At 50.4% G+C, this 25,049-nt stretch overlaps 1 protein-coding gene across 2 annotated transcripts in view; it reads left to right on the forward strand.

Annotated features, from left to right (window-relative positions):
* The first annotated feature begins 2,276 nt into the window (after window positions 1-2,276).
* Window positions 2,277-25,049, forward strand: part of Srrm3 (serine/arginine repetitive matrix 3) — a 63,070-nt gene continuing 40,297 nt past the window's right edge. Inside the window, exon 1 of one of the 2 annotated variants that reach the window (XM_040731141.1) lies at window positions 2,277-2,456. The gene's annotated coding sequence lies outside the window, so the exon portion shown is untranslated. The remainder of the gene's footprint in view (window positions 2,457-25,049) is intronic. The other variant, XM_040731142.1, reaches the window with a different exon arrangement.

Consider the following 25,049-nt stretch of genomic DNA (forward strand, 5'->3'; position numbering starts at 1 on the left):
AGGGCCCCCTCCCCCCAAAAAAAACACCAAGGAAGCAGTAGCTGCAGAGAAAGACAACGACAGGGAGGAGCGTGGATGCTCAGCCAGGGCAGGGTTCCCAGTCTCAGGCTCCAAAAAAAGGCTAGAAACCAGGGCTGGTCAGAAACCAAGGTTTCACAACGCCGACTTCGTTTAAGGGGTGATGCTTGCCCTGAGACGGGAGGACACTGTGTCCCTGCACCTTCCTCCGGTCCTCCCCACACCCCCAGCTACAGCTCCTCAAACAGGGAGAGACTGCAGGCCTTTGAGGGCGCTCTCCCAGTCATTGATTTCCTGCTGCCCCCTTGCTCTGCCTTAGTAAGCCCAGACAGACAGAAGGGCAGACTCTCCCTGGAAGGAGAGAGCAGTCTGACTGGTGCTTGGCCAGCCCAAAGCCCCAGTGGATGAAATATTAATTCAGCAGGAAGGTGGAAGACAGGCTGAGGACTCACCCTTGGGACTCTGGGGTGGCAGAGCTGGCAGTAGCAGCTGCAGCCTGCCCTTTTACCCACTCCCGACCTTTGTTCTGTAAGGATCTTAGACACACACACACACTCACACACACACACACACACACATGCACGCACGCACGCACGCACCAAAGACACAGGCAAAGAAACCTGTGGGGCAGAGGAGGGGTGGGGAGCAGGGCTCACACAGACAGGCAGCCACAGATGGCCGAATCTTCTTACAGATCTACATGCCAGACTCACAAGCTCACAAGACACAGGAATCCACAGCGATTTCCCTCCCTCCCTCCCCCTCCATCTCTCTCTCTCTCTCTCTCTCTCTCTCTCTCTCTCTCTCTCTCTCTCTCTGTCTGTCTGTCTCTCTCTCTCTGTCTCTCTCTCATGTGTGTATGTATGTGTGTCATGCCTGCATGTATGTATGTGCATCACGTGTATACCTGTGTGCCTGGTGCCTATGGAGATTAGAAGAGGGTATGGGAGTCAGGCTTGGTATAAGAAGTGCACACCTTTAATCCCAGCACTCAAGAGGCAGAGGCAGGCGGATCTCTGTGGGTTGCAGCCCAGTCTACATAGTGAGTTCCAGGCCAGTCAGAGCTCTGACTCCACTTGAAAAACAAACCCAAACAAAAAACCCACCTAACAAGAGAAAGGAAAGAAAGATATAAAGAAGAGGGCGGCAGGTCCTCTGGAACTGGAGTTTACAGATGGTTGTGACCACCGTGTAGGTCCTGGACACAGAACCTCTGTCCACTGCTCTTTGCTGCTGACCCATCTCTCCAGACCTCCAAAAACTTCTTAAATTTCACGTTCTGACTCTCCTCACTCAGGTCCTGTCCCTTCTAGATAGTTCTGGCCTGTCTAACATTGCCTGAGGAGATACCTAAGGGGAGCCACTCCTGGGACTGACGCAGGAACAGTTAACACTCCTGCATTGCGGAGACTTCTGGAACCCCTTCCTGGCTGTTGCTGAGTGTCTCCTGTTCAGCATGCTCAGTGAGAGGATGAAAATGGGACAGTCGCTGGTGCAGACAGGCAGCCGGAAGCCACACACGAAGCAGCTAAACACTGACCTGAACTCAGGATCCCATGACTTCCAGCCTAGAAAAACCAAAGGCCTGTCCAGCCCATTCTCAAGCTCCTTTGGCCAGGCCTGGGGCCCCACACCTGTAGCCCTAGCACTCAGGAGCCCAAGGCAGGGGCATGACGGTTGCTGTGAGTTTGAGGTCAGCCAGGGACACACAGCAACACTGTCTCACAGAACCTCGCTGAGGAGGAAGCTTGGTATATGTCAGGTACAGGGCTGGGTGTGTGTGCATGATCCCAGCATAATGGAGACAGAGGATCAGAAGCTCAATGTCATCCTTAGTTACACAGTGAATGTGAGCTCCAGCAAGGAGTGCATGAGACACTACTAAAAAAGAAGAAATGGAGGGAGGACAGGGGGTGGACAGGATAAAAGAACTCTCTCCCCAGTGGGTTTTATTTTTACACCCCTACACAGCCTACCTGGCCCATCCACCAGGACACAATGACAAGGACATCTTTGGAAGTGTCCCCTAGCTGTCTAGCTACGCCCAGCCTACAGGGAAAATGCTGGTAAGAACTCTAGATACCGAGGGCCGTGCCCAGTTCCAAATTAATAACTGCTTTTGCTTTTAGGCAGCACTCACTAGACATGCCCCGCCCCCTGCTGGGCCCCGCATCCGCAGCACCAGGTACTCCAGGCCTGCAGAGGGCGATGGAAACCGCGGACTCCGGGATGCTCTAGCCACCAAGCAGACCAGGAGGCCGCCTCGATGGTGGTGCGCTGTCCAGCATTTCAGCAATCGGCAGCTGCGCCCGAGGGAAGACGGGGGCGCGGGGCCGTGGGGAGGCCACAGAGCAGCCTTTCGAAGCAAAAGATCGGGGACAAACGGAACCTGGAAGCCCAGCTGCAGCACCCAGAAGACTGCAGAGGTCAGCGGGGAGGTAAGAGCCTCTGATGGGGCGGGGGTGTTTCCCAGAGGGGCTGGGCTGGGCTGGACCTCAGGCCTCCCCAGCCAGAGGACCCAGATGTGCAGAGGATCAGTGTTGAGGGGCTGATTGCTGTAATTATCTGTCCGAGGGGTCGGGAGAGGTAGAATTGGAGACAGAGAATGGGGTTCTTTTCACCTAGACTGATGGAGAAAGTGTGAATTCAAGGGTCAAGGGGAAGACTCTCCTGGACATAAATTGACCATGCTCCAGCCCATCAGCATTCCAAGAAGGCCATCATCCAGTTGCCCTCCCCCCAGCTCAGGGGAAGCACCTGCTCCCGAGGGAAAGGAGACCCAGATGCAGGGACACTGTAGACACCCAATCACTTGCAGAGGTGGGGAGAGCAGGCCACCCTCCCAAAACTGGATGCTGGGCCTCTCTCCAGCAGGGGGATGCCTGCATTAGGGACAGTCTGGCCTTTTCCCCAGCTACCCAAATGCCCCGGGGAGGCAGGCGCTGGCAGTGAGAACTGGGTCTCTCACAGACTGGCATTTATTCTCACACTGGGAATCGGATTGAGGTTGCAGATGTGAAAATAGCCACAGGAGTTTGGAAGGACATTCTGCAAGAATTCTTAAGACCCAGGGTGGGTCTAGCCTTGTAGCAGATCTCTGGTAAAGGACTGTGGAGAACAACACAGACTCTGGCTTCTCCCACTTTCTTCCGAGGGCTCCTGTCTGGTCAGGGAGACCTCCTGCAGCTCTTGTTTCTGACAGCTTGTCCAGGAAGATGTGGCTCTCTCTTCCCAGCCATAACTTCTCATGCCCCCCCACCTCTCCACTCACCTGCTCCCGGCATGATCATACCTGGACTCATCTTTTATCCTGCATCAAAAGCAAAAGCGGTTACTTTGAAGGGCAGTAAGAGTTCTTCCACCCAGGGAGTCATCTTAAGGTCATGATCTGGGCTGGTACCAGGTTCCCCCCTTCACAACCCAGAAATAGAACTCTGTTGACTAGGAAATCACTCCTACAGAACACTAGTTTGGGGGTTACTTGACTTTATATCCTATACCACTCTCCTAGGTGGGGTGGAGGAGGTATTCTTGGAGGATGACTAAAGAGGGTGGATTGGGTTTTCAGAGGTGGGTGGTTCGAAAGTCATGGACTCTGAATTTAAAAAGACATGGAATTAAATGTAGGTTATGTGAGTTAAGGTAAACCCTTAACCTTTCTGAGATTGCCTCCTAATGTGTAAACTCTCTTTTGTTGTTGAGGATGACTCTTGAATTGCTTACTGAGAGAGTGGGCAGGATCTTTTGTGGTTAAACTACTGGGATAATCTATATAATGAATGGGAAGCTGTTTAAACAGTAAGGTCAGTGAGATTGCTCAATGATATAAAAGCATTTGCCTCCAAGCCTGACAATCTAGGTTCAATCCCTTGGTCCCACATTATGGAAGGAGAGAACCAAATCCCACAAGGTGTCCTCTGACCACATGTTCACCGTCACTCATGTCTCTCCCCCCCACTAATAAATAAATGTAAACTAGCCCGGAGGTGGTGGCACACGCCTTTAATCCCAGAATTTGGGTGGCAGAGGCAGGTGGATCTCTGGGTACAAAGTCAGGACTGCACAAAGAAACCCTGTCTTGAAAAGCAAAACAAAGAAAAAAAACCCCAAAACTATAAGATGCTAAAAATGCCGGATGAATGCTAGTGAAGAGATTACAAGTAAACGTTCCTTACAGAGATACAGAGAGGTGTCTGAAGTCTGGCTTTGGACTCCCCAAAGACATTTCCGTTGGGAACCATATTAATCGAGGGTATCCACCAGGTATTCACCGGCTTCCATACTTGGCATAAGGCTGCAATGAACCCAGCTAATCCTCACCAACGCTTCCCTAGGAAGATCTCATTGGTGCTTTTTAGAGCTGAGAAATGAGGCTTAGATGACTTTTTCAAGGTCACAGAGCCACTTAATCTATCTTCCCCGGGGCAGAAATATTGCTGATGACCTGTCCCAACCTCTGGTTGTCAAGGTCCAGAATACATGTCAGTCTCCTCACTCAGGATGTCAGCTTGCAGGTGTGGAAACTGAGGCACAGTTGAGATGACTGTCCCAAGGTCACTGGGATGTTTGGTGGCAGAACATACTTTGAACTGGCATCTGTGCACCCCTCCTGCAAGCCTGCCCAAGGAGAGAAGTCCCATCTGGTCACCCTGCCTCCTCCACCCAGCTGACCTCAGCAAGCCAGTGGCTGCCAGTTACCTCCTGAGTGGTTAACTCTCACCCCCCACACACACACAGCTGCCAACCCTGTTGGAATCCACCTCCTTTTCTACCCGCATCTCCTCCTCAGCCCACATATAACTCACTCTGGGGCCAACACCAGGGCTTCCTGATCTTAGAAGTAGGATAGGGAGATGATGAGGGAGGGGATTACACGGTCGCATCAATTTTTTGTTTTCTTGCAGTTCTGGGGGGGGGATCTTAGGCCTTGCACACGCTAAGCAAGTACTTTCTCATTCAACTACATCCCCAACCTGTGTCTCTGCCTTAACCTGCTCTGAACTATCACATGACTGTGACCTCCACACACCCACTCATCTGGTCAAGAGATGCTACCGTCTTCCCTCTGCAGAGGATCCAAACAAGACCTACACGTATGACATGGTTTTTTTTTTATCAAGGACTTGGTGTGCTCTAAGACTGCTGTCTCTGGGGACCAGAGTGGCTTCCAGAACACTATGCTGTTCTCAGTTCTCCATGCTCTCCTGGGTAACCAGAGCACTGTAGACTAGGAGAATTCAGGCATAACGTGGGGTGAGAAAATGGCAGGGCTGGGGACAGGAGTCCAAGGGTATTTCTGAGCCCGCTCCAGTCCTGACTTCTTGTTTGACCTTCAACAAGTCCCTTCAAATCTCCTACGCCCAGTGTCCCTGTGTAGAAAGTGATAGAATCTCACAAGATGACCACCCAAAGTTCCCATCAGCACCAGGAATTTTAAGATCTCTCTACTCAATAAATCTTACGTCAGGCAGGCTTGATAGTGAAGGCCTGTGATCCCAACTTTGGAAAGCTGAGGTAGGAGGATTTTTAGGTCAAGATGAGTCTGGGCAAAAGAATGAATTCAAGACCAGCTTAGACAACTTAGCAAGACCCTGTGTCAAAGTAAAAATAGGCCCAGAGATACAATTCAGTGGTAGATGATTTGTTTAGTAAGTGAACTAGGGTCCCATCCCTTCTAATGGGCGTGCACGCACGCATGCGTGCGAGCGCACACACACACACACACACACACACACACAAATCTGGAGGCTGAGGACAGGGCTCAGTCAGTAGCATTTGTTATCTAAACATGAGGACCTGAGTTTGGATCCCCAACACCCACACAAAAACCTGGGCACTATGGTATACATCCACAATCCAACCATTGGGAAGATGGGAAAAAAAGCTAGAGCCCTCTGGTCAGCCAATTTAGCTAATCAGCAATCTCCAGGTTTAGTGAGAGACCCTGTTCCAAAAAATAAAGTGGAGAGCAGTTGAGAAAGACACCCACCGTCAACATCTGACCTTCACATTCATATAAACACACATGCATTTACACCCACCTACACCCACACCCACACACCCACCCCCCCCCACACACACACGTGCGCGCGTCAGGAAGCCTGTGGTTCAGTCAACAGAAGCAGAAGTTACCTCCAGTGTTGTAAGGTTTGATCTATCAGCTGCTGCAGCTGAGATTTCAAAATCCACCTGTCCTTCCCAACGACAGAATCAACTTCCAGAGGGGGAAACCTAACCTAGAGAGGCCTCCTGGCTGCTCTGAGGGTCCCAGATACCATGCGGAACGAAGATTAAACACCTCTCCAGTCTGAATTTGGAGTGACCAGCTAGGACACCACAAATGCCCTCCATATACCTACCAGGGCTGTTCATGAAAGCCGGGGAGGCCCCAGCACTCTCCACACAGGACAGAAACAAGGGGGGGCTGCTGGCTGAGGGCACTTTGGGGAATCAGGGAGAGAAAGGACTTTTGCAGCTGATTTCTATGGGGAAGGCTGGACCTGAACAGGAGTGTCTTGTTAGGACAACTAATACAAGAGGGCCGGGAGTAAAGAGAGACCTGCCTGGTTGTGACACAGAGAAGGGCCGGGGAGCTGAGGGAGGGGGGAATTAATGGAGGGACCTGCCGAGGGGCAGAAGCCTCTGCAAGGAGAAGGGATTCACAGACGTGACCCTGAAGGACAAGTGTGACCAGTGAGTTGGGAGAAGGGAGCTGGGCTGTAACATGGAGAGGAAAAGGAAGGAGGTCAGGGGTCAGGAGAGGGCTCAGTAGAGGAAGCGATTGCTGCACAAACACTCGAACCTGAGTTCAATCCCCAGCCCCAATATTAAAAAAAAAAAAAGCTAAGCAGATGGTGCACACTTGTAATCCCAGCACCAGGGAGGCAGACTCGGGCAGGTCCCTGGGACTCTCTGCACAGCCTAGGCCAACTTGCAAGCCCCAGATAGAAAGTAGAGGCCCTGCCTCAAAGTACAAGGTGAAGAGACCCAGGTGGACAGCTGAGAGGGTCGGGGCTTGTGACGCCAGACTTCGTCACCCAGTTTGATCCCAGGGACTCACGAGGTGAGATGGGAAGACCAAGTCCCACAAGCTGTCCTCTGATTGTCATGCATGCCTTAGCACACGTGTGCATGCACACACACACACACACACACACACACACACGCACACACGCATGCGCACACAAATGGGAAGGAAGGTGGAGAAGTAGGAAGTAAGAGACAGGGTGAGAGGTCCAGAGGCTTTGATAGGGAGAAATTCACAGCCAGGTCTCACAACTGCAGTCTGGTCCAGCCCTGTCCATCGCGTGGTGACACCGTGCTTTCTTGCTCCTTCACTGACTTCTGGGTCACGGGCACAGGAGGACAGCAGTTCCATTTGCGCCCTAGCCCTCTTAGCCCTGCGTCATTCAAAATGAGACTCTTGGGGGGGGGTTGGGCAGCTGATCAAGGTCTGTGCCGACCACTGGCCTTATAGAAAGGCCTTCGGTAACTACGTAGACTTTGGCTCTAGAGCAGCCCCCCAGCCCCCCAGGGGTCCCCCAGTATTAAAAGCTGCCAGCCTGCGGCGATGCTTCCTCAGCAGGCAGCCTAGTTTCAGCCTCTGCCGCCCTCGCCCTGGCCTCCTGCCCACTGCAGAGGCTGCTGTGCCAGCCAAAGCCAGCAGGCAGAGCCCGGATCCCTCAGCATCTTGCTGGGGCCTCTGAAAGCTATGAGAGGCTGGGCCAAGCTCCCTGATCCTGGAGTGTCAACAGTATCTTCACATGGGGGGGGTCCCCTCCCTACCCCTGTTTCCCAGAATTACCCAGGATAGAAATAGGCAGGCAACAACACGTAGTGCTAAATTCTTTCTTTAGCAAGGCCTTGATGTATGTCAAGGGCTAGCCTAGGCTAAACTTAGACTTGCGACAATCCTCCGACCTTCCAAGTCCCAAGTGCTGGGATTACAGGTATATACCACCACCATACCTAGCACGTGTTGAATCTTTTGATTTTACAAATGGTTTTCAAGCAGGCCAAGATTTTCAACCCCTAGGAGAGAGCACTGCTTAGCATGTTCAAGGCCCTGGGCTCTGCCATCAGTGCCTTTCCCTCCTCCTCCTCCTCCTCCTCCTCTTCCTCCTTTTCCTCCTCTTCTTTGATGGGGTTTCTGTGTAGCTCTGGCTGTCCTGGAACTTTCTCTGTAGACCAGGCTAGCCTCAAACTGAGAGACCTGCCTGACTGTGCCCTAAGTGCTGGGATTAAAGGCGTGCTCTACCACCACCTGGCAACTTTAAATTTTTTACAAGGTTGGATGTACAGCATAATGGTAGAGCACTGTTTCGAATCCCCCAGTGAGGGGCTGGAGGTGTGAGTCAATGGCAGAGCCTCTGCTAGCATGTACAAAGTCTTGGGTCCATTCATTCCTAACACCACCGGAAGGAAAGAAGGAAGGAAGGAAGAAAGGGAGGGAGGGAGGGAGGAAGGAAGGAAGGAATGAAGGAAGGAAAGAAAGGAGGGAGGGAGGAAGGAAAGAAGGGAGGAAGGAAAGAAGGAAGAAGGAAGGAAAGAGAAAGAAAAGAAGGAAAAACACTCTTACTACAAAGATCTCCCAGGCTTCTCCTACATGCTCATAGCTGCATGAAATTAAGTCTCTGGGAATGCGCTGTTGGTAGATATCTGCATCCATTTGTTTTTACTCTAGCCTGAGCATCCTTAGGTGTCTTCAGGGGTTGTTCAAAAGCATACTTTTTTCCTCGTGCTGGAGCTTGAGCCCCCTTGAGGCCCTAAAAAGAGTGGGTGTGGCTATAGGTGTGGCTGTGGGTGTGGCTGCTTCCCAGCAAGCCAGGGAGAGCAGAAAGCCTTGACTGTGACCCACCTGTCTCAGGCAGGCACAGTCTCAGGGTCTGGGGGCTGTGGGATTTTTTCCTTGAAAGGAATGACTGTGAGGCCTGGGACAGACGAGCCTGAAAGTGAGGTAGTGAGGTAGCGCTGTCTCTCATGTCCTATGCCAGGGACTACAGAAGGAAGTGGCCAAAACTGCTGGTGGGGAATAGGTCACACATCCCCTGGGGAGATTATGGAGGATCTGCAGAACTTCAGAGGAAAGAACTCAGAGCTGGAACCAGATGATAACCATCTCCTAGGCTCTGCTTTCGGTTGAGCCCAGCCTCCATCCTCAGGACTGTCTCCTGTCCTGTTAAGTGGGTATCTGCCTCCTGGTGCACAAGAAGTCATGGATGATGAGTTTGACAGCAATTCCATAAGGATAAGATCCAGTATACACCTGAGACAGCAGGTGCCATCTGAGTGGATGGCTTGATACAATCCGCTTGGTGAGTGTCTCTTTGTTCCTGGGCACCCTGTCATCCCACAGGACACAAAGGTCAATCTGACCCTGACCTTGACCTTGAAGATCCCCCAGGGCAGTTGTGGGAACTGACAGTCATGGGCCTCTGAGGTCCAGCTAGACAGAATGTCTAGACAGAGCAATGTGGGTTACAGGAGGAGGCCCCTGGGAGAGGCAATGCCTCCTTTGGAGACTGATAAAGAAGGTGCCAGAGCAGTGACACTCAGGAGGGTAAGGACATGGAGGGGTGGAAAGTGCTTGGTGAACCAGAGCCAGAGGGACCCGCCTGCCATCCCAGCAATGGAGGCAGGGTGATAAAGAGCATCAGACCAGCTTGAGTACACAGGGGGACTTTCTCAAAAACCTGGCAGAGAGAGAAGAAGGGAGGCAGGAAAAGAGAAATATACCAGTCACTAAGGGCAGAGGCCAGAAAGGAACTACTGCTCACTGAAGGAGAAGCTAATGCCCACTAGGGCAGGAAGCAGCCCACGACTGGAGGGGGACAGGCCCTGCTTCTGGGAGAGTCGACAGGGATGAACGCGCATGTGCCCACGCCAGAATCTTCTAGAGAAAAAGGAAGGCCAATGGTGGGAAGAAAGCTAAGGACAGAGCCTTCAGTCTATCCCCAACTGATAGCACAGCCCTTAGCACCCTACAAAGACCCCTGGTTAGCAGAGTGTGCCTTGGGGCTGGGAGAGTAGCAGAGCCACCCCAGAGAGACACCGGAAGTATTCTGGGAGAGGTGGAAGCTGGGACACTCGGCTGGTCCTGCTGATAGCCAATCTCAGCCCCTCCCATCATCTGGTCCTAGACACCTACTCAGTAGCCTCCAAAGAACACCTCTCTTTGCTGTGCGTGTGTGTCTGTGTGTGTGTGTGCACATGCATGGGTGTGTATATGTGTGTGTTTGTGTGTGTATGTGTCCTGTGCATGTGTGTGTACGTGTGCACACGTGTGTGTCTGTATGTGCATGTGTGTGTGCACACGTGTGGATGTGTATATGTATGTGTACATGTGCCTGTGTGTGTGCGCGCGCGTGCGCGCGCGCACATGCGCGCGCATACAAAGAACAGAGTTAATGTCAGCCGATGTCTTATTTATGTATCTGCCTGTTTACTTATTTATAGTCGGGGTCTCTCACTGGCCTGAGCTCACCACGAAGGAGAGGCTGACTGGTTAGGAAGCTCCAGGGCCCTGCTTATCTCTGCCTGCCAGCACTGTGATGATAAACACACTTTCTTAGAAAACAAAACAAAACAAAGACTCTGGGGCTAGAACTCAGATCCTCCAGCTGCCCAACGAGCACTTTGCTGACTGAGTCAACCCCTCTGGCCCTGCTGTCTGCTTTTGCTTTGTTTTTATTTATTTTGTCTGTTTGTTTGTATTCTTTTAGATTTTTATTTTCACCTATTGTGCTCAGGCACACATATCCTGTGGGTATCACAGGGCAAAACCTCACAGGAGTGGATTTTGAGGATCCAACTCAGGTTAGCAGGGTTGGCAGCAAGGAACTTTCTTTACCCACTGAGCCATTTACTAGTCCAGGGTGGTTTTGTTTGTTTGTTTTTATTTTTCTGGTTTTGTTGGGGTTTGTTGTTGTTGGGTTTTGTTTTGATTTGGTTTGTTATTTTGAAGACAAAGTCTCATGTATCCTAGGCCAACCTTGAATTTGATACACGGCCAAGGCTGGCCTTGAATTCCTGATCCCCCACCTCTACCTCCCAAGTGCTGGGATTACAGATGTGTGCCACCACACCTTGCTCTCCTCCGTTGCTTTTGAATTCTTTCTTCCTCCAGCCCCTTCTCTGGAGTAGCGGAGGGCTGATGTACCTTCATTCGGTCACTCACCAAGGCTTTGCTTGGCACCCCCCTTCTCTTAGAAATTTTGTAATCCCTCATCCCCAGGCCCATGTGGGGCATGCAGGAAGATGTAGAACCACCTTGGCACTGAAGAAAACTTGCCCAGAATCCCCTGTGAAAGGCTGGGCATGGCTCTGCAGCAGAGTGCTGTCCTGGCCTTCACGAGGCGTTGAGCCTCCATCCCTACAAAAAGCAAAATGTCCTTTGTGCCTGGAGTGGGTGATGTTTCTGCAGGTGACATGGCGTAGACGGGAGTGTGTGAGGGTGGCCTCGGGTCTAGTGCACAACAGGGCTTCCTGGCTGGACAGCTTCAGAGCCAGCGTCACAGATGGGCCTCACAGAATCCATGCAGGTCTGCCAGGAGGAAGGATGCTCCTGAAGGAGGAATGGAGATGAGGGAAAGCCCTGGGCCAAGGAGCTTGGGATGGAGCGTGGGATGGAGGCAGCTTGTGGGGACGGTAGCGCCAGGTGTGGACGCAGGGTCTGTGTTTGTCCTGCAGGCAGCATAGAGCACGAACAATGTTCCCAGCGGGGACCCACGGACAGACCTGCTTGGAGAAGGGCAAGTGTGACTTAGACAGATGGAGATGGGAGGGAGATGATGCATTTCTCCGGACACGAGTCACATGACCTGGGGCCAATCCGGGACACCCAAATTCACTGCAGCATGATCTGATGATACAGCATGCCTGCCTGTGTTTCTGGAAGAGTCTGGGATAGAAAATTCCTACAACCCAACCCAAATGGTGGGTTGGGAATCTGAGTATGAGTCTAAGGGTAAATTTTGCTTTGTTTTGTTTTATTTTCTTTTTTTTCAAGACAGGGTTTCTTTGAATAGCTCAGGCTGTCCTGGAACTCTCTCTGTAGACCACGCTGGCCTTGAACTCACAGAGATCTTCCTGCCTCCGCCTCTTGAGTCCTGCGATTAAAGGCTGCACCACCACCCAGAAAAGGGTCAAATATTAAAGCACCCAGATGCTAGTACACACTGAGTTGGGAAGCAGAGAAGCAGGAAGTGAATCTCATCAATGGAGCACTCTCCTAGTATAGGGAGCACTCACCTAGCATGGTGAGGCCCTGGGTTCCCAGCCTCAGAAAACTAAGAGAAAATAAAAATGTGAAAGAATAATTCTAACACTCAGGAAACTGAGTTGTAGGATGGAGAGTTCCAGACCAGCCTGGACCTTGTCTCAACAAAAAAATCACAAAACTCAGTGGTAGAGCAGGTGCACACCTAGGCCTTGCAAAATAAGTTCTTTTTGAACAGCTGAGAACTATTGCATCATTCTTAAATATGTGGTTCCCTCTGCCGGAAATGCCTTTCTTCCTCCTCCTCTGCCTCCTTCATCTCCAGGCTCTGCTCAGACAGCTCCTGTGAGGTGTGTCAAGTCAGGCTGTCACCTGTGTGTCCCCAAGGCTCCTTCTTGTTCAGCCCTTGACATCTCTACGCTTAGTCGTCTTGGTTCCCCGTTCCTCGTTTCCCAGGTGCCAGGCTCTGCTACTTCAGTTCAGGCATCTTTCTCATCCTCACAGCATCCTGTGAAGTAGGGGTTCGCACCTGAGGGAAGCCGAGGGGTGGACCTCAGCTTAGAAGCAGTGGGTGGCGCTACACTGCTCCCAGGTGCTCAGACATTTGAAGGCAAGGGCCCCATGCTGCATAGGTTGGCCATTGGGAAGTTCATTCCCTTCTCTTTGGAGCGGCCTATAAGTTGATCATTCCCATCCAGGGCTGCTGCGTAATGTGTGGGTGGAGTCCACGATGGCCTTGGCGACGGTGATAAGCAATGAGGCTTGTGATCTGGGAAGGAGCAGGAAGTGGTCACAGATGATCCACTCTGGGACCTTAGAGCAGTCTCTCAGACAGATGCAATTCCCCTTCCTCTCCCACAGAGGTCTTCTCTGGCAGGGGTTGACTCCAGGTCCCTGTGCATGCTAAGCAAGTGATAACCCTCTGGGCCACATCCCTAGCTCCTCACTAAGGGTTGCTAAGCAAGGGCTCTACCACCAAGCGAATCCCCCACACTAGTTTTGCTTTTTATTTGCAGACAGGTTCACTAAGTTGCCCGGGCAGGCCTGAGATCCCCTGGGGATGACAGACCTGTGCTCAGAGACCCAGCTCATATTCCCCTTTCCACCCTGGCCAGGGTCTAGGCAGAGCTCATGGCAGAAGTGGATTTGAAAACTGACGGCAAAGCAGGGAAGTCAGGCGTGGGAAGGCATTGAATGGCCACCTCTCCCGGCGTGACACCAAGAGACTCACCCTTCCTTCCCAGAGAATCAAGGGCCCCCTTCACAGCCCCACTCGCCGTCCCAGAGGGATCCATGGGTTATTGTCAATGATGTTGTTAATTAACTACTTAATTAACTATTTTGGATAATCAGATTAATTGACATTAATTGGTTACCGTTTGTCGAGGACCCTGAAAAGCTGTGCCTCTCAGAGTTGAAGTGCGTGTCGAGCACTGGGCAGAGGTCTGGGAAGGAACTGTCACCATGCTCTCCAGCTGAGGCTGAGCAGGTGGCAGGCTGGGCCAGGACCAAGCGCTTCCAGGCACGGCTCGGGTCTGAGACTCTCCCTCTAGCATGCCGAGCTTTTGAGAGCTTTGGCAACTCTTCTGACTCGGTGCATCAAGAAAAGGGTTGGGGGTTGGAGAGGTGGCTTCCATGGTGAAAGCACTCGCCACCAAATCTGACATGACTTGAGTTCAAGCCCCTGGGACCCACATGGTGGGAGAGCCGAACTGAGTCCTTCAAACTGTCAGACGACATCTGCACACACACACACACACACACACACACACACACACACACACACACACACACACACACACACAATCTTTCAACCAGTTTAACTGCGTTTGGCGCCTCCACCAGGCTGAGCCTGCCTCCTTTATGAGTTAGAGCTCAGAAAAGTGTAGCTTCTCCTGTCTTTCTTTCTTTCATTCTCTTTAATAAACCAGCCAGAGTCCAAGCATGCTCTCCCCCCCCCCCGTTCTGTGCTTTCTCTCCCTTTCTCTGAAGCCCCCCCCGCCATGTAGCTGCTTGCTTTCTTGAACCCTAACCCAAAACAGCACAGCGGTTTTCTTCCTCTTAACCACCCCCACCCTGCAGCTGCCTGCCCAGTTGTGCTTTTTAATTTTCTCTCAAAATTGTAATAACTAGCATCCCCCCGCCCCCGCCTCAGATAAAACGAAACAAAAAAGAGGTTTGACATCTGGGCATAGTGGTTATGAGACTGAGACAAATTTGACGAGCTCCTGGGCTACATAGTTTGAGGCTAGCCTGGGCTACAGGGGGAGACAGTGTCTCAAAGAAAGAAAAGGCTTGAAAGGAATGGAGGGGGAGGGACTCTGGGGAATGGATCTGTTGGCAAAGAGCTTGCTACACATGTGAGAACCTGAATCTGATGGCCAAAGCTGGGCGTGGCAGTGTATAATTGTGACGCCAGTGCAGGGGAGATGGAAACGGGAGGGTATCTGGGCTCACTGGCCAACCAGACCAGCTTAATTGATGAGCTGTAGGTCCCAGTGAAGGATCCGTCTCAAAAACCAAGCTAGGCCAGCCTTGATGGCGCACCCCTTTAATCCTAGCACTTGGGAAACAGAGGCAGGAGGATCTCCGTGAATTCAAGGCCAGCCTGGTCTACAAAGTGAGTTCTGGGCTTTCACACAGAGAAACCCTGTCTTGAATCCCCCTCTCCAAAATTCATTCATTAATTTAAAAATTTAAAAATAAAAACCAAGGTAGACAGCTCCCGAGGACTGGATTGATTTCTGGCAAACCTTCATCAGAACCTACACACACCTAAGAAAAATAAAAAAGAACCAAAGAAAAGAGGAAAACTCTCCTTCCCCCATCCACAAGGGAAGTCCTCCTAAAGAGAAGCCTAATTCTGCATATGCTGTAGTGTAAGTAGGTCACCACGTAACAACTGCACACACAACCAAACTTTTTTAAAAACCCAGAATAATGGAAAGACAAACAAACAAATCTCTGGGAGGTTGGTGGCATGTGCCTTTAACCACTGGGAGGCAGAGACAGTTGGCTCTCTGAGTTCAAAGCCAGCCTGGTCTGCAGAGTGAGTTCCAGGACAGCCAGGGCTGCATAGAGAGCTTTGTTATGAAAAAACCAAGAAGTAAAAGCCCAGGAAAGATGAGCAGGAGAGGGCTGATAAAACGTGCAATAGTAAGCAGTGATGGGAAAGGCTGATTTGCATTATTTAGTCAATTTCAGCCCCGCAAGCCCACAGCGCATTTCAATGCCTGTTGAAAAAACATGACTTACCGTTTTAAATTACAGCACTTGAAACAACAACAGGAAAAATTACTATGAAATTCACCCTACGTTTTGAGAAGAAAAAAAAAGCCAGCCCACTCAAAAATGTGAGTGTGAATTTGTCTTCAGAGACGGTTTTCCCAAATCAAATGGTTCCCACATCAAATCCAAGTTCAAAGCAGAACGAGGACTCGGGAGCTACGGTCTTGTTTTTGTGAATTTTTGTAGGTTTTTACCTTACTGAGAGTGCAGGCTTGACACTCGGGTCCCCATTGACTGACCCCTTCGTGGCTCCCTGCCCCGTCTCTGGGCCTTCGTGGTGAGTCTCTGCTCTTTCTTCCTAAGAGACTACACTCTTCTTTGGTGCAGTGAGTGTGTGGACTTTTACACCAGAGATGCACATAAGTGTGTAGCAAGAAAGGTTTCATTTGGTGAGAGGATGGAGCTCCCAGTACAGGAGTGCTTCTCCGGCAGGAAGAGGGACTCCAAGCTTGAGTACAGGGATCGTTAGTGTGGAAGGAAAGACACAGGGAATGAACATGATGTGGCTTTCTGTCTCTCACTCCCTTTACTGCCCAATCTTGCAACCCCTGGGGGAGGAAGGACCAGGAGATACTGGAGGCTGTTGCCTAGCAACGAGAGTCGCATCTGGATCAATAGGGATGGCAGTGATGCTCCAGCCCCCAGCCCGACTCTCTTTGGCTCTCTCTTTGATCTCAGCTGGCCCAGCAGGAACCTGAGGGGGATGCCCAGGGTAGCCTGCTTGATTAGAGCCAAGTCAATAGAGGGAATTTTCCATAATGAGGTTATGTGGATGGAGGGGGCATCTGCCCCAGACTCCACCAACACTCTCTCCAACGGGAGAAAGCAGCTGTCTGGTCAGTACTCGCCTCTCCTACCAAGAGCTTCTGAGTTGACACATCACCTCTCAGCTCTTATTTATTTATATAATTGTTCGTTTGTTTGTTCAGTGTGGTGTGTGTGTGGGTATGTGCAGGTAGGTGTGTGGTATGTGTAGGTGTGTGTGTGGTATGAACAGGTGTGTGTGTGTAGTATGTGCAGGTGTATGTGTGGTATGTGCAGGTGTGTGTGTGTGCAGGTATGTGTGTGGTACGTGCAGGTGTGTATGGTATGTGTAGGTGTGTGTGTGGTATGTGTAGGTGTATGTGTGGTATGTGTAGGTGTGTGTGTGGTATGTGTAGGTGTGTGTGTGGTATGAACAGGTGTGTGTTAGCATGTACAGGTGTGTTTGTGAGGTATGTGCAGGTGTGTGTGTGGTACATGCAGATGTGTGTATTGTATGTGCAGGTGCATCTGTGGTTTATGCAGGTGTGTGTTCAGATGCACATGTGTTCAGATGTTGGTTCTCAGAGCTCACGTCCTCCTTTTTATTCAGTCTGAGGCCCCAGCTCGTGGAATGGTGTCGCACGCATTTAGGGTGGGTTGCCTCCTCAATTAACTTACTCTAGAAAACTCAAACATGTGTTCAGAGATCTGTCTTCCAGATGATTCCACATCCTGTCAAACTGAAGATAAAAACCATCACGGTAACCCAGGCTGGCATCCAACTCGGGGCTGCCCCAGCCTCCATGTGCTGGTGTCATACATAGGTGCCACCATGTCCAGCTTCCTCCCAAGTTCTATTGTTCTCCAGGGACAAAGAGGCCAACCCCAGATAGATCTATGAGGGAAACTGATCTCAAGGAGAAGGGATCTGGACAGCCAGTCTCTAACTCAGCTTCCTTTCTTCAGCCCAGCTTCTGGGAATGGAATCTTCTTATCCTGGGGGCGGAGGAAGCTGGGATGAATATACAGGCTCCTCTGATTTCATGTCAAAGTCATTCCCGGAGAGTGGTGCGGGTTGATCCTCAGAACCCACTGGTACAAAGGAGACAAGTGACTCTCACCCTGTAACCTTCACAAGTGGGCCTTGTTATGACGTGTGCACTGTGTGTAAGTGCACATGTTCATATATGCACACATGCATGCACACACACACAGCCCTTACCCACTGAGCCTTCTCCACTACCCACTGAGGATGACCTTGAAATTCTGGTCCTCCTGCCTGTACCTCCCAAGTGCTGGGATTACAAGTGTGCATCATCACTCTAATCTTATGCTGTGCTGGAGATGGAACCCAAGGCTTTGTGCAGGCTGGCAAGCATTCTGCCAACTGAGTCACATTCTTTTTTTTTTAAAGATTTATTTATTTATTACATATACACCAGATTGAATTGTAGATGGTTGTGAGCCACCATGTGGTTGCTGGGAATTGAACTCAAGACCTCTGGAAGAGCAGTCAGTGCTCTTAACCTCTGAGCCATCTCTCCAGCCCCCTGAGTCACATTCTAAGCCCCTAGTTCTGGTTTCATTAGCTGTCTACTGATTTGGACTGGTCTGTATGGTATTCGAGAGCAGTGTTGCCTGTTCTAGTCTATTCCAGAGTCTGTAGGCCCTGCTGCCCTGGTTGGTATTGCTAATTGAACTCCTGTCTTGATGGGGTCTGTCCCATACGAATCTCTTCTCTATGGCCCACTCTAAACCTCAGGGTCTGCACCATCACCACTTGGACTGTGTGTCCCAGACTATAGCTCCTCCTCAAGCACATAGCAGAGGCCAGCTTGGCTTCGGGAATCTACCATCCCAGCTGCTGCTGATCTGGGAATTCAAGTTGGAAGCCCTGGAGTAGGGGGAGGAGCTTGGTTAGCAGACAAGTCCTCCGTATCTCACTCAGAGACTGGGCTGGTTCCAGGGCTTGTGATGAGGATGACAATGTAGCTTGGGTAAGTGTCAAAAGTACACCAACTGGACATTGGGAGCAAGGACCAAGGACAGCTTCCACTGAAGTCCCTAGAGACGACAGTGGTAAAACACAGGAAGTGAGCACTCAAGCACTATAAACACAGGCCAGGCTTCATTCATTTATTTAATTTTTAGTTTATGTGCATTGGTGTTATGTCCACATGTCTGTCTGTGTGAAGGTGTCAGGTCCCCCTGGAACTGGAGTTACAGACAGTTGTGGGCCGCCATGTGGGTGCTGGGAATTGAACCTGGGTCTTCTGGAAGAGCAGCCAGTGCTCTTAACTGCTGAGCCATCTCTCCAGCCATAAAGGCTAGATTTTTATTAGTTAGTTAATCGGTTGCTGTGTACCATGACACAAGCATGTGGTGGTCAGAGGATAGCTTGGAATCCGTTCTCTCTTCCCACCATGTAAGTTGGAGACGAACTCAGGTCCTCAGGCTTGTTGGCAAGCAGATTTATCCACTGAGCTATTTGCCTGGCCAAGGTTGGACTTTTGCTATTGTTGTTTATTTTGACATAAGGTCTCATGCAGCACAGGTAGATCTTGAATTCACAGTGTAGCCAGGGATGACCTCAAACTATTTTTTTTTTTTACGAGACAGGGTTTCTCTGTATTGTTTCGGAGGCTATCGGTCCAGCCCAGCCTCGAACTCACAGAGATCTGCCTGCCTCTGCCTCCCGAGTGCTGGGATTAAAGGCGTGCGCCACCACCGCCCGACTGACCTCAAACTATTGATCCCCCTGTTTCCACCTTCAAGTGAAGAGATTGTCACAGTTGGCTGCTCTGTGTGAAGTCCCATACCAGGCACTAAGGACAGGAAGACAAACTAACTCAAACATTCTCTTTAGAGAGACCTCAGCCAAGCTGGGCCTTGTGGTGTATGTCTGAAATCCCAACATGTAAGAGACTGAGACAGAGCCAGGTGGTGGTGGCGCACGCCTTTAGTCCCAGCACTCGGGAGGCAGAGGCAGGCGGGTCTCTGTGAATCTGAGGCCAGCCTGGTCTACAGAGCGAGTTTTAGGACAGCCAGGGCTGTTGCATAGACAAACCCTGTCTCAGAAAAAAAGAGAGACTGAGACGGAGGAATCCTGAGTAGGTCCAATATAATGAATTAGGTATGGTGGTGCACACCTCTAATCCCGGCCCTTGAGAGGCAGAGGTTGGTGCGCTCTGTGAGTTGGAGGCCAGCCTGGCCTACACAGTGAATTCCAGGCCAGCCAGGACTACCTGGTGAGACACTATCTCAAGAACAGGGCTGGGGACAGGGCTTAGCTGGTAAGGTGCACAGAGCCCTGGGCTTGATCTTGAGCGCTGCAGACACTGGGCATGTTGAGGCAGAAAAATCAGGAGTTCAAGGCCAGCCTGAGCTACACAAGACAATAAATAATTAAACAAACAAGCAAACAAGCCGGTCACTCAGCCAGAGATAGAACATAGCAGAACAAGAGCAGAAGCCAAAAGGTGACCTCAGAGTCACATGCCCCGGGAGGACATATTTTAGAAAATCATTGGAGGCTTCAGGGAAGAGGTGACATTGTCCATTTTAGCAGGATGAATAGAGGAGTGAGGCATTCCAGACACAAGGAACGGCATAGGCTGGTGTGTTCTGACTAAAGCAGAATACAGTAGGAGCGATGGGACCTAGCCTGAGACTGGTTACCCCGAACCTCACACTGTCAGAACAGCCGTGCTTTCTCCTAGACCAGGCATGCTCATCTCCACCGCCCGCCTTGGGTCACCGTGTCACCCGTGTTCACCAGCATAGACTGGGGCTGCAGAGAAGGCGTGGGGCCAAGCTCCGGCCCAGGTCCAGGTGGTTAGACAGAGGCCTAGACTGAACAGGAGAGGGCAGGAGAAGGGACCATAGGGCATGCTGTCAAGGCACGGGGGGGGGGGCTCCTGCACTGCACCAGCCAGGCTGCCTATCTGCCCCCTAGGCCCCACCTTGGCTTCCTCCCAGGAGCCCTGGTGGAAGGAGCTCCCGCCAAGATCTTCCTCCGGCTCCAGCAGGGCCCCAGGAATCTCCAGCCACTGAATAATTGAAAGGAAGCAGTTTGGTCTTTTCCTCCCAGCCAGCATCTTCTGGAGGGTTGGGTAACAGCCGGCAGCTCAGGCTCTTCCCCAGAGACACCAAGGAGGCTGGAAGGAAGCCGCCTTAACCCTCTCACTGCCAGACGCCAGCTCCTCTGGCTTCCAGCTCTCTCAGCCCACTGTGGCATCTCCCCCTCCTCCTCTCTTCTTTCTTCCTCCTCTCCTTCTCCTTAAGTCAGGGTCTCATAGATCCCAGGATGACTCCAAACTCCCTCAATTGCTGAGGATGGTATTGAACACTTTACCTTCTGAGTGCTGGGATTACAAGTTTGTGACACCCCAATCTGTTTATGCTGGAAATCAAAACCAGGGCCTTTTCCGTGGTGCTGAGCTACACCCCCAGTAACACATGTGTGTCTGTTTTGTTTGTTGCTTTGAGGCAGAGGCACAGTCTCGCTCTACTACAGCCCAGTCTGCCCTGAAACTCACTGTATAGCACAGGCTGGCCTGAACTCATGCCTTCCTGCTTCAGCCTCCCAAGTGCTGGGACCACAGGTGTCCACCAGCTAGCTGCACAGAAATTGTACACACACCAGTTCCTTCATTCTCCATAACCTCTTTGAGAGGAAGTACTCATGCTAAGTCCCATTTTACAGACGAAGAGGCAGGGTGATGGCACAGACCTTTAATTCCAGGACTCTGGAGTCCAAAGCAGAAAGCTTACACACCCAAGGTCAGCCTGGGACGCATAGCCAGACCCTGTGTCAAAAGCGAATAAGCATGGGTAAAGGGAGACCAAAAGCAGATTGGGATGCGGCTTAGTTGGTGGAGTGTGATCCCAGCACTCGGGAAGTGGAGACAGGATGGCCAGAATTTCAAGGCCATCCTTGGCTGCCTAGACATTTTGAAACCAGTCAGAGCTAAGAGAGACCCTGTCAATATAAAAAGGAGAGACATCAGCAAGATGGCTCAGTGGGTGAAGGCACTTTCCACCACAGTTCAGTTTCCAGGACCCAGATGGTGCAAGGAAAGCGTAAACTCTTCCAAGTTTGGCCTCCACACTTGTGCCATGGCGAAAGCGCCCAGAAATAAATCCAATTTTTAAAATGAGAAAGAGAAGGGGAGGGGGAGCAAACTCCTCCAGGAAGAGCTCCCACCATCATGCTGGTCTTCACTCATTCCAATTCACCTCACGGAACACGCCTCCCCTACACACACACACACACACACACACACACACACACACACACACACACACCAACACATCCCATACATTTTAAACATCTCCTTTCCAGCCTTCATTCCTTGATTTCCCTCTAGAGGGCGCTAGAGCAACCACTCTGTGGGTAGCTTTGAAGGGCAGATTCCAAGGCTCAGAGAGCTGTGGTCATGACCCCTAGAACTCTTGGGGGTCATGGGCAGGGAGCACAGAGGAGGCATCAGTCTCTGTGGTTGCTGCTCTGTGACCACTCCTATGCTCTCAGTCTGAAGAAGCTGAGGGTCCCCATGGGGCGAGGGAGGAGACAGGGTCCTGCCCCTAGGGACATGTGAGTGTTCTGGCTTCAAAGTCAGACTTCAAAGCCAGGAGTGACCCACCTTGACCATAATGGAGCTGACTTTCTTTCCCAGCTTGATAAAAGACGTTGACAAAACATTGTTGAACCTTGGGGATTTTTGTTTGGTTTGATTATCTATCTATCTATCTATCTATCTATCTATCTATCTATCTATCTATACACATACATACATACATACATACATACATACATACATACTCTCTATTCCCACTCCTGCTCAGCTCTTTTATTATTGCCTGTATGATGGAGGATGTTCCAGGACCACAGATAACATTCACAGAATTGATTCTTTTCTCCCACCTTTATGTGGGTTCCAGGGATCAAACTCAAGGCCTCAGGCTTGCATGACAAGCCCTTTTATCCTCCCCGTTTTTAACTTGTTTGCTTGTTTATTTCTTTGATGTTTCCTTCCTGTAGTCTAAGCTGCCTTCAAAGTGTTGCAGAGTCAAAGATGATCTTGGACTTTTGGTCCTTCTGCCTCCGTCTCCCAAGTGCTGGGATTGCAGGTGTGCCATCTGGTGGACCTTTTTTTTTTTTTTTCTTTAAGTTTTTGAGATTGGATCTCTGGATCTCTCACTAAGCTGCCCAAGATGTCCTTCATCTCACCTTGTAGCCCAGGCTGGCAATGAACTTCTCACACTCCTTCCTCAGCCTCCAGAATTCTGGGATTGTAGCCACACCTGGTCATCATTATGCCAGCACCCTCCCTGACCATTCCAGACAAAAATGCAGACAAAAATGCGAGGGCTGTGCTAATCTCTCTGTATTATTCCAGTTTGGTGTGTGTGCTTCGGGAGCAAGGACAGAAGCTTGTACACTTGAGCGCATTGAGGCCCTGGGTCCTGAGAGTCCCCCTGCAAATGTAGATAGATCTCCAGCAGTCAGGGGCAGGGGAAGGCCAGAGAAGTTCTGTTCCTACTGAGCGAAAGCCCAACCACACCCCAACCCGCCCGCTGTGCTGCGTGCGCTGTCCGTGGTGCTGACGTCCTGATGAGGAAGAAGAGAGCTGTTTTGCTGAGACCAGCAAAGGGCTGGGTGGGAGGAAGGCTGAGGGAGGGGTGTGGGTGGCCTGGAACCTCTCTGTAAAAGCCTCCAAAGACTGTCTAGACTGCCCTGGGTCTGTGCTCTATCTACTCTGTTCTTCAAACACTCAAGGACTTTGCTCACTCTGATGTTTTTTTTTTTTTCCTGCATTGTTTTGAGATGGGGTCTCATGTAGCCCAGAGCCACTTGAATTCACTCTGTAGCTCTGAAGATGACCCCAAGCTTCTGGTTGTCCCACCTCCGCCTCCTGAGTGCTTCGATAACAGGTGTGCCTCGCAAGGGTTGCAGCATTTTGGTTGGCGTGTGTGGTGCTCAGTATCAAAGGCAAAGCTTCCTGCATGCTAAGCAAGCGCTCTACCAACCCAGCCACACCCTCAGCCCTTGCTCTGGTCTTTTTCTATTCTGTTATGGGGTTCCAAAACTAGACCAGTGGTGACACTTTCAGAGAATCTTCCCTTGATGTCCGGGGTCTCCTCATGCCTTTTGTGTCCAAACCAGAGCAAGCACCACTGACTGCTAATATTAATGACAGCCAGTGCTGTTTGCAAGACATTGTGTCCTGAGGTGGTATTCCCCAAACCTTCGTCTGTGACCACAACTTAGAAGGAAAGTCAGAGGTGGTGGCTTGAACCTGTAATCCCAGCGTTCAGAAGACAGAGGCAGGAAGATCAAGAGTTCCAGGAAAAAAATCTGTCTAGCACTTGGGAGATGGAGCAGGAGGACCAGAAGTTCAAGGTCATCCTTGGTTGCAATAGTTAGTTCAAGGACAACTTGGGAACACGAGACTGTGTTCATATATATATATATAGATAGATATAGATATAGATATAGATATGGAGAGTTTCGGGCCATGCTTGGCTATCTAGTGAGGCACTGTCAAAAGAAAGAAAGAGAAAAAAAACCGCATCACCTAGGGAACTATAATAATTTCACCACCAGAGATTTGGATCTGAGCTGTATCACAGCTTGATTGACATATAAAATATAGGACACCCAATTAGATCTGAACTTCAGAGAAACAATGAATAATTTTTAGAAGCTTGTCCCAAATACGAACTTCATGAAATTCAAATTTTATTTAACAAGAGAGCCTTGTGTTTTTATTTGCCAAATGTGACAACAGCTCTCAGAATTCTTAACAGAAGTCTCAGCCCAGTGTGGCCTGAATCGTCTACGATCCCTCAAATGTGTGACGATAGGGACTCTGGCCAGCTGTGTCTTCTCATGTACCCACTTGTAGGCATCATACTTTTGTTGATGTAGCTGAAGATAGCTTGGACTTCTGGCATCCTCTTTGTCATATTGACTTAAACTGGGTGTATGATCACTGAAAATCCCTCAGTGCTTCCTAAATATATTAATTCTAAACACTGCTAGCCCACTCCGGTTTTAGAATGTTAGTTGAGGGGGGCCCAGATTCAACATGTGCTGTTTCTCAAAATCCTTTCCTACCTTCATACCTTCATCCCTTTGTTTCCATCTGTTCAATCGTTTTTTGGTCTGTGACTATATTTGTGAGCTCTTCCAGACTGCGTCCTCAGGAAATCTGATCTTCAAGGTATCCCTGTTCTATCCACTCACTAAGCAAGCATGTGTGCTGTGGCCCTCCAGTATATACCTACATCTATTATGTTATTTAACCTCTGTTTTGAATACATGTGAATCAATGGATTATAATAGAAAAAGACAGGATATAGATTCCTTATCAAACTGCTAGGGCCCAGAAGTGTTTGCAGTTTCCATTGTATTTTTGCAGATTTTGGAATATTTTCATGAATGTGAACATGTAACTCAGAGACTTGTGCTGACTTGACTAAGTAGGGCACTGGATGCTGAGCTGTAATCAACCCATCCTCTTGTTTTGTTTTTTTTTCTTTTTGTCTGAAACAGTTGTGTTTCATGTATCCTAGACTGGCCTGGAACTCACTAGGTAGCCCAGGGTGACCCCAGGGTGACCCCACCTCCCAAGTGCTGAGATGACAGGTATGCACCACCAAACCTGGTTTATGGGGTACTGGGAATGGAACCCAGGGCTTCACCCAAGCTAGGCAAATACTCTACCAACTGAGCCACATTTCTGAGAAGAGAGAAAAAGAGAGAGAGAGATAAAGA

This window comes from Mesocricetus auratus, unplaced genomic scaffold, assembly GCF_017639785.1.
Source record: "Mesocricetus auratus isolate SY011 unplaced genomic scaffold, BCM_Maur_2.0 Super-Scaffold_100025, whole genome shotgun sequence".
Classification (NCBI taxonomy): domain Eukaryota; kingdom Metazoa; phylum Chordata; class Mammalia; order Rodentia; family Cricetidae; genus Mesocricetus; species Mesocricetus auratus.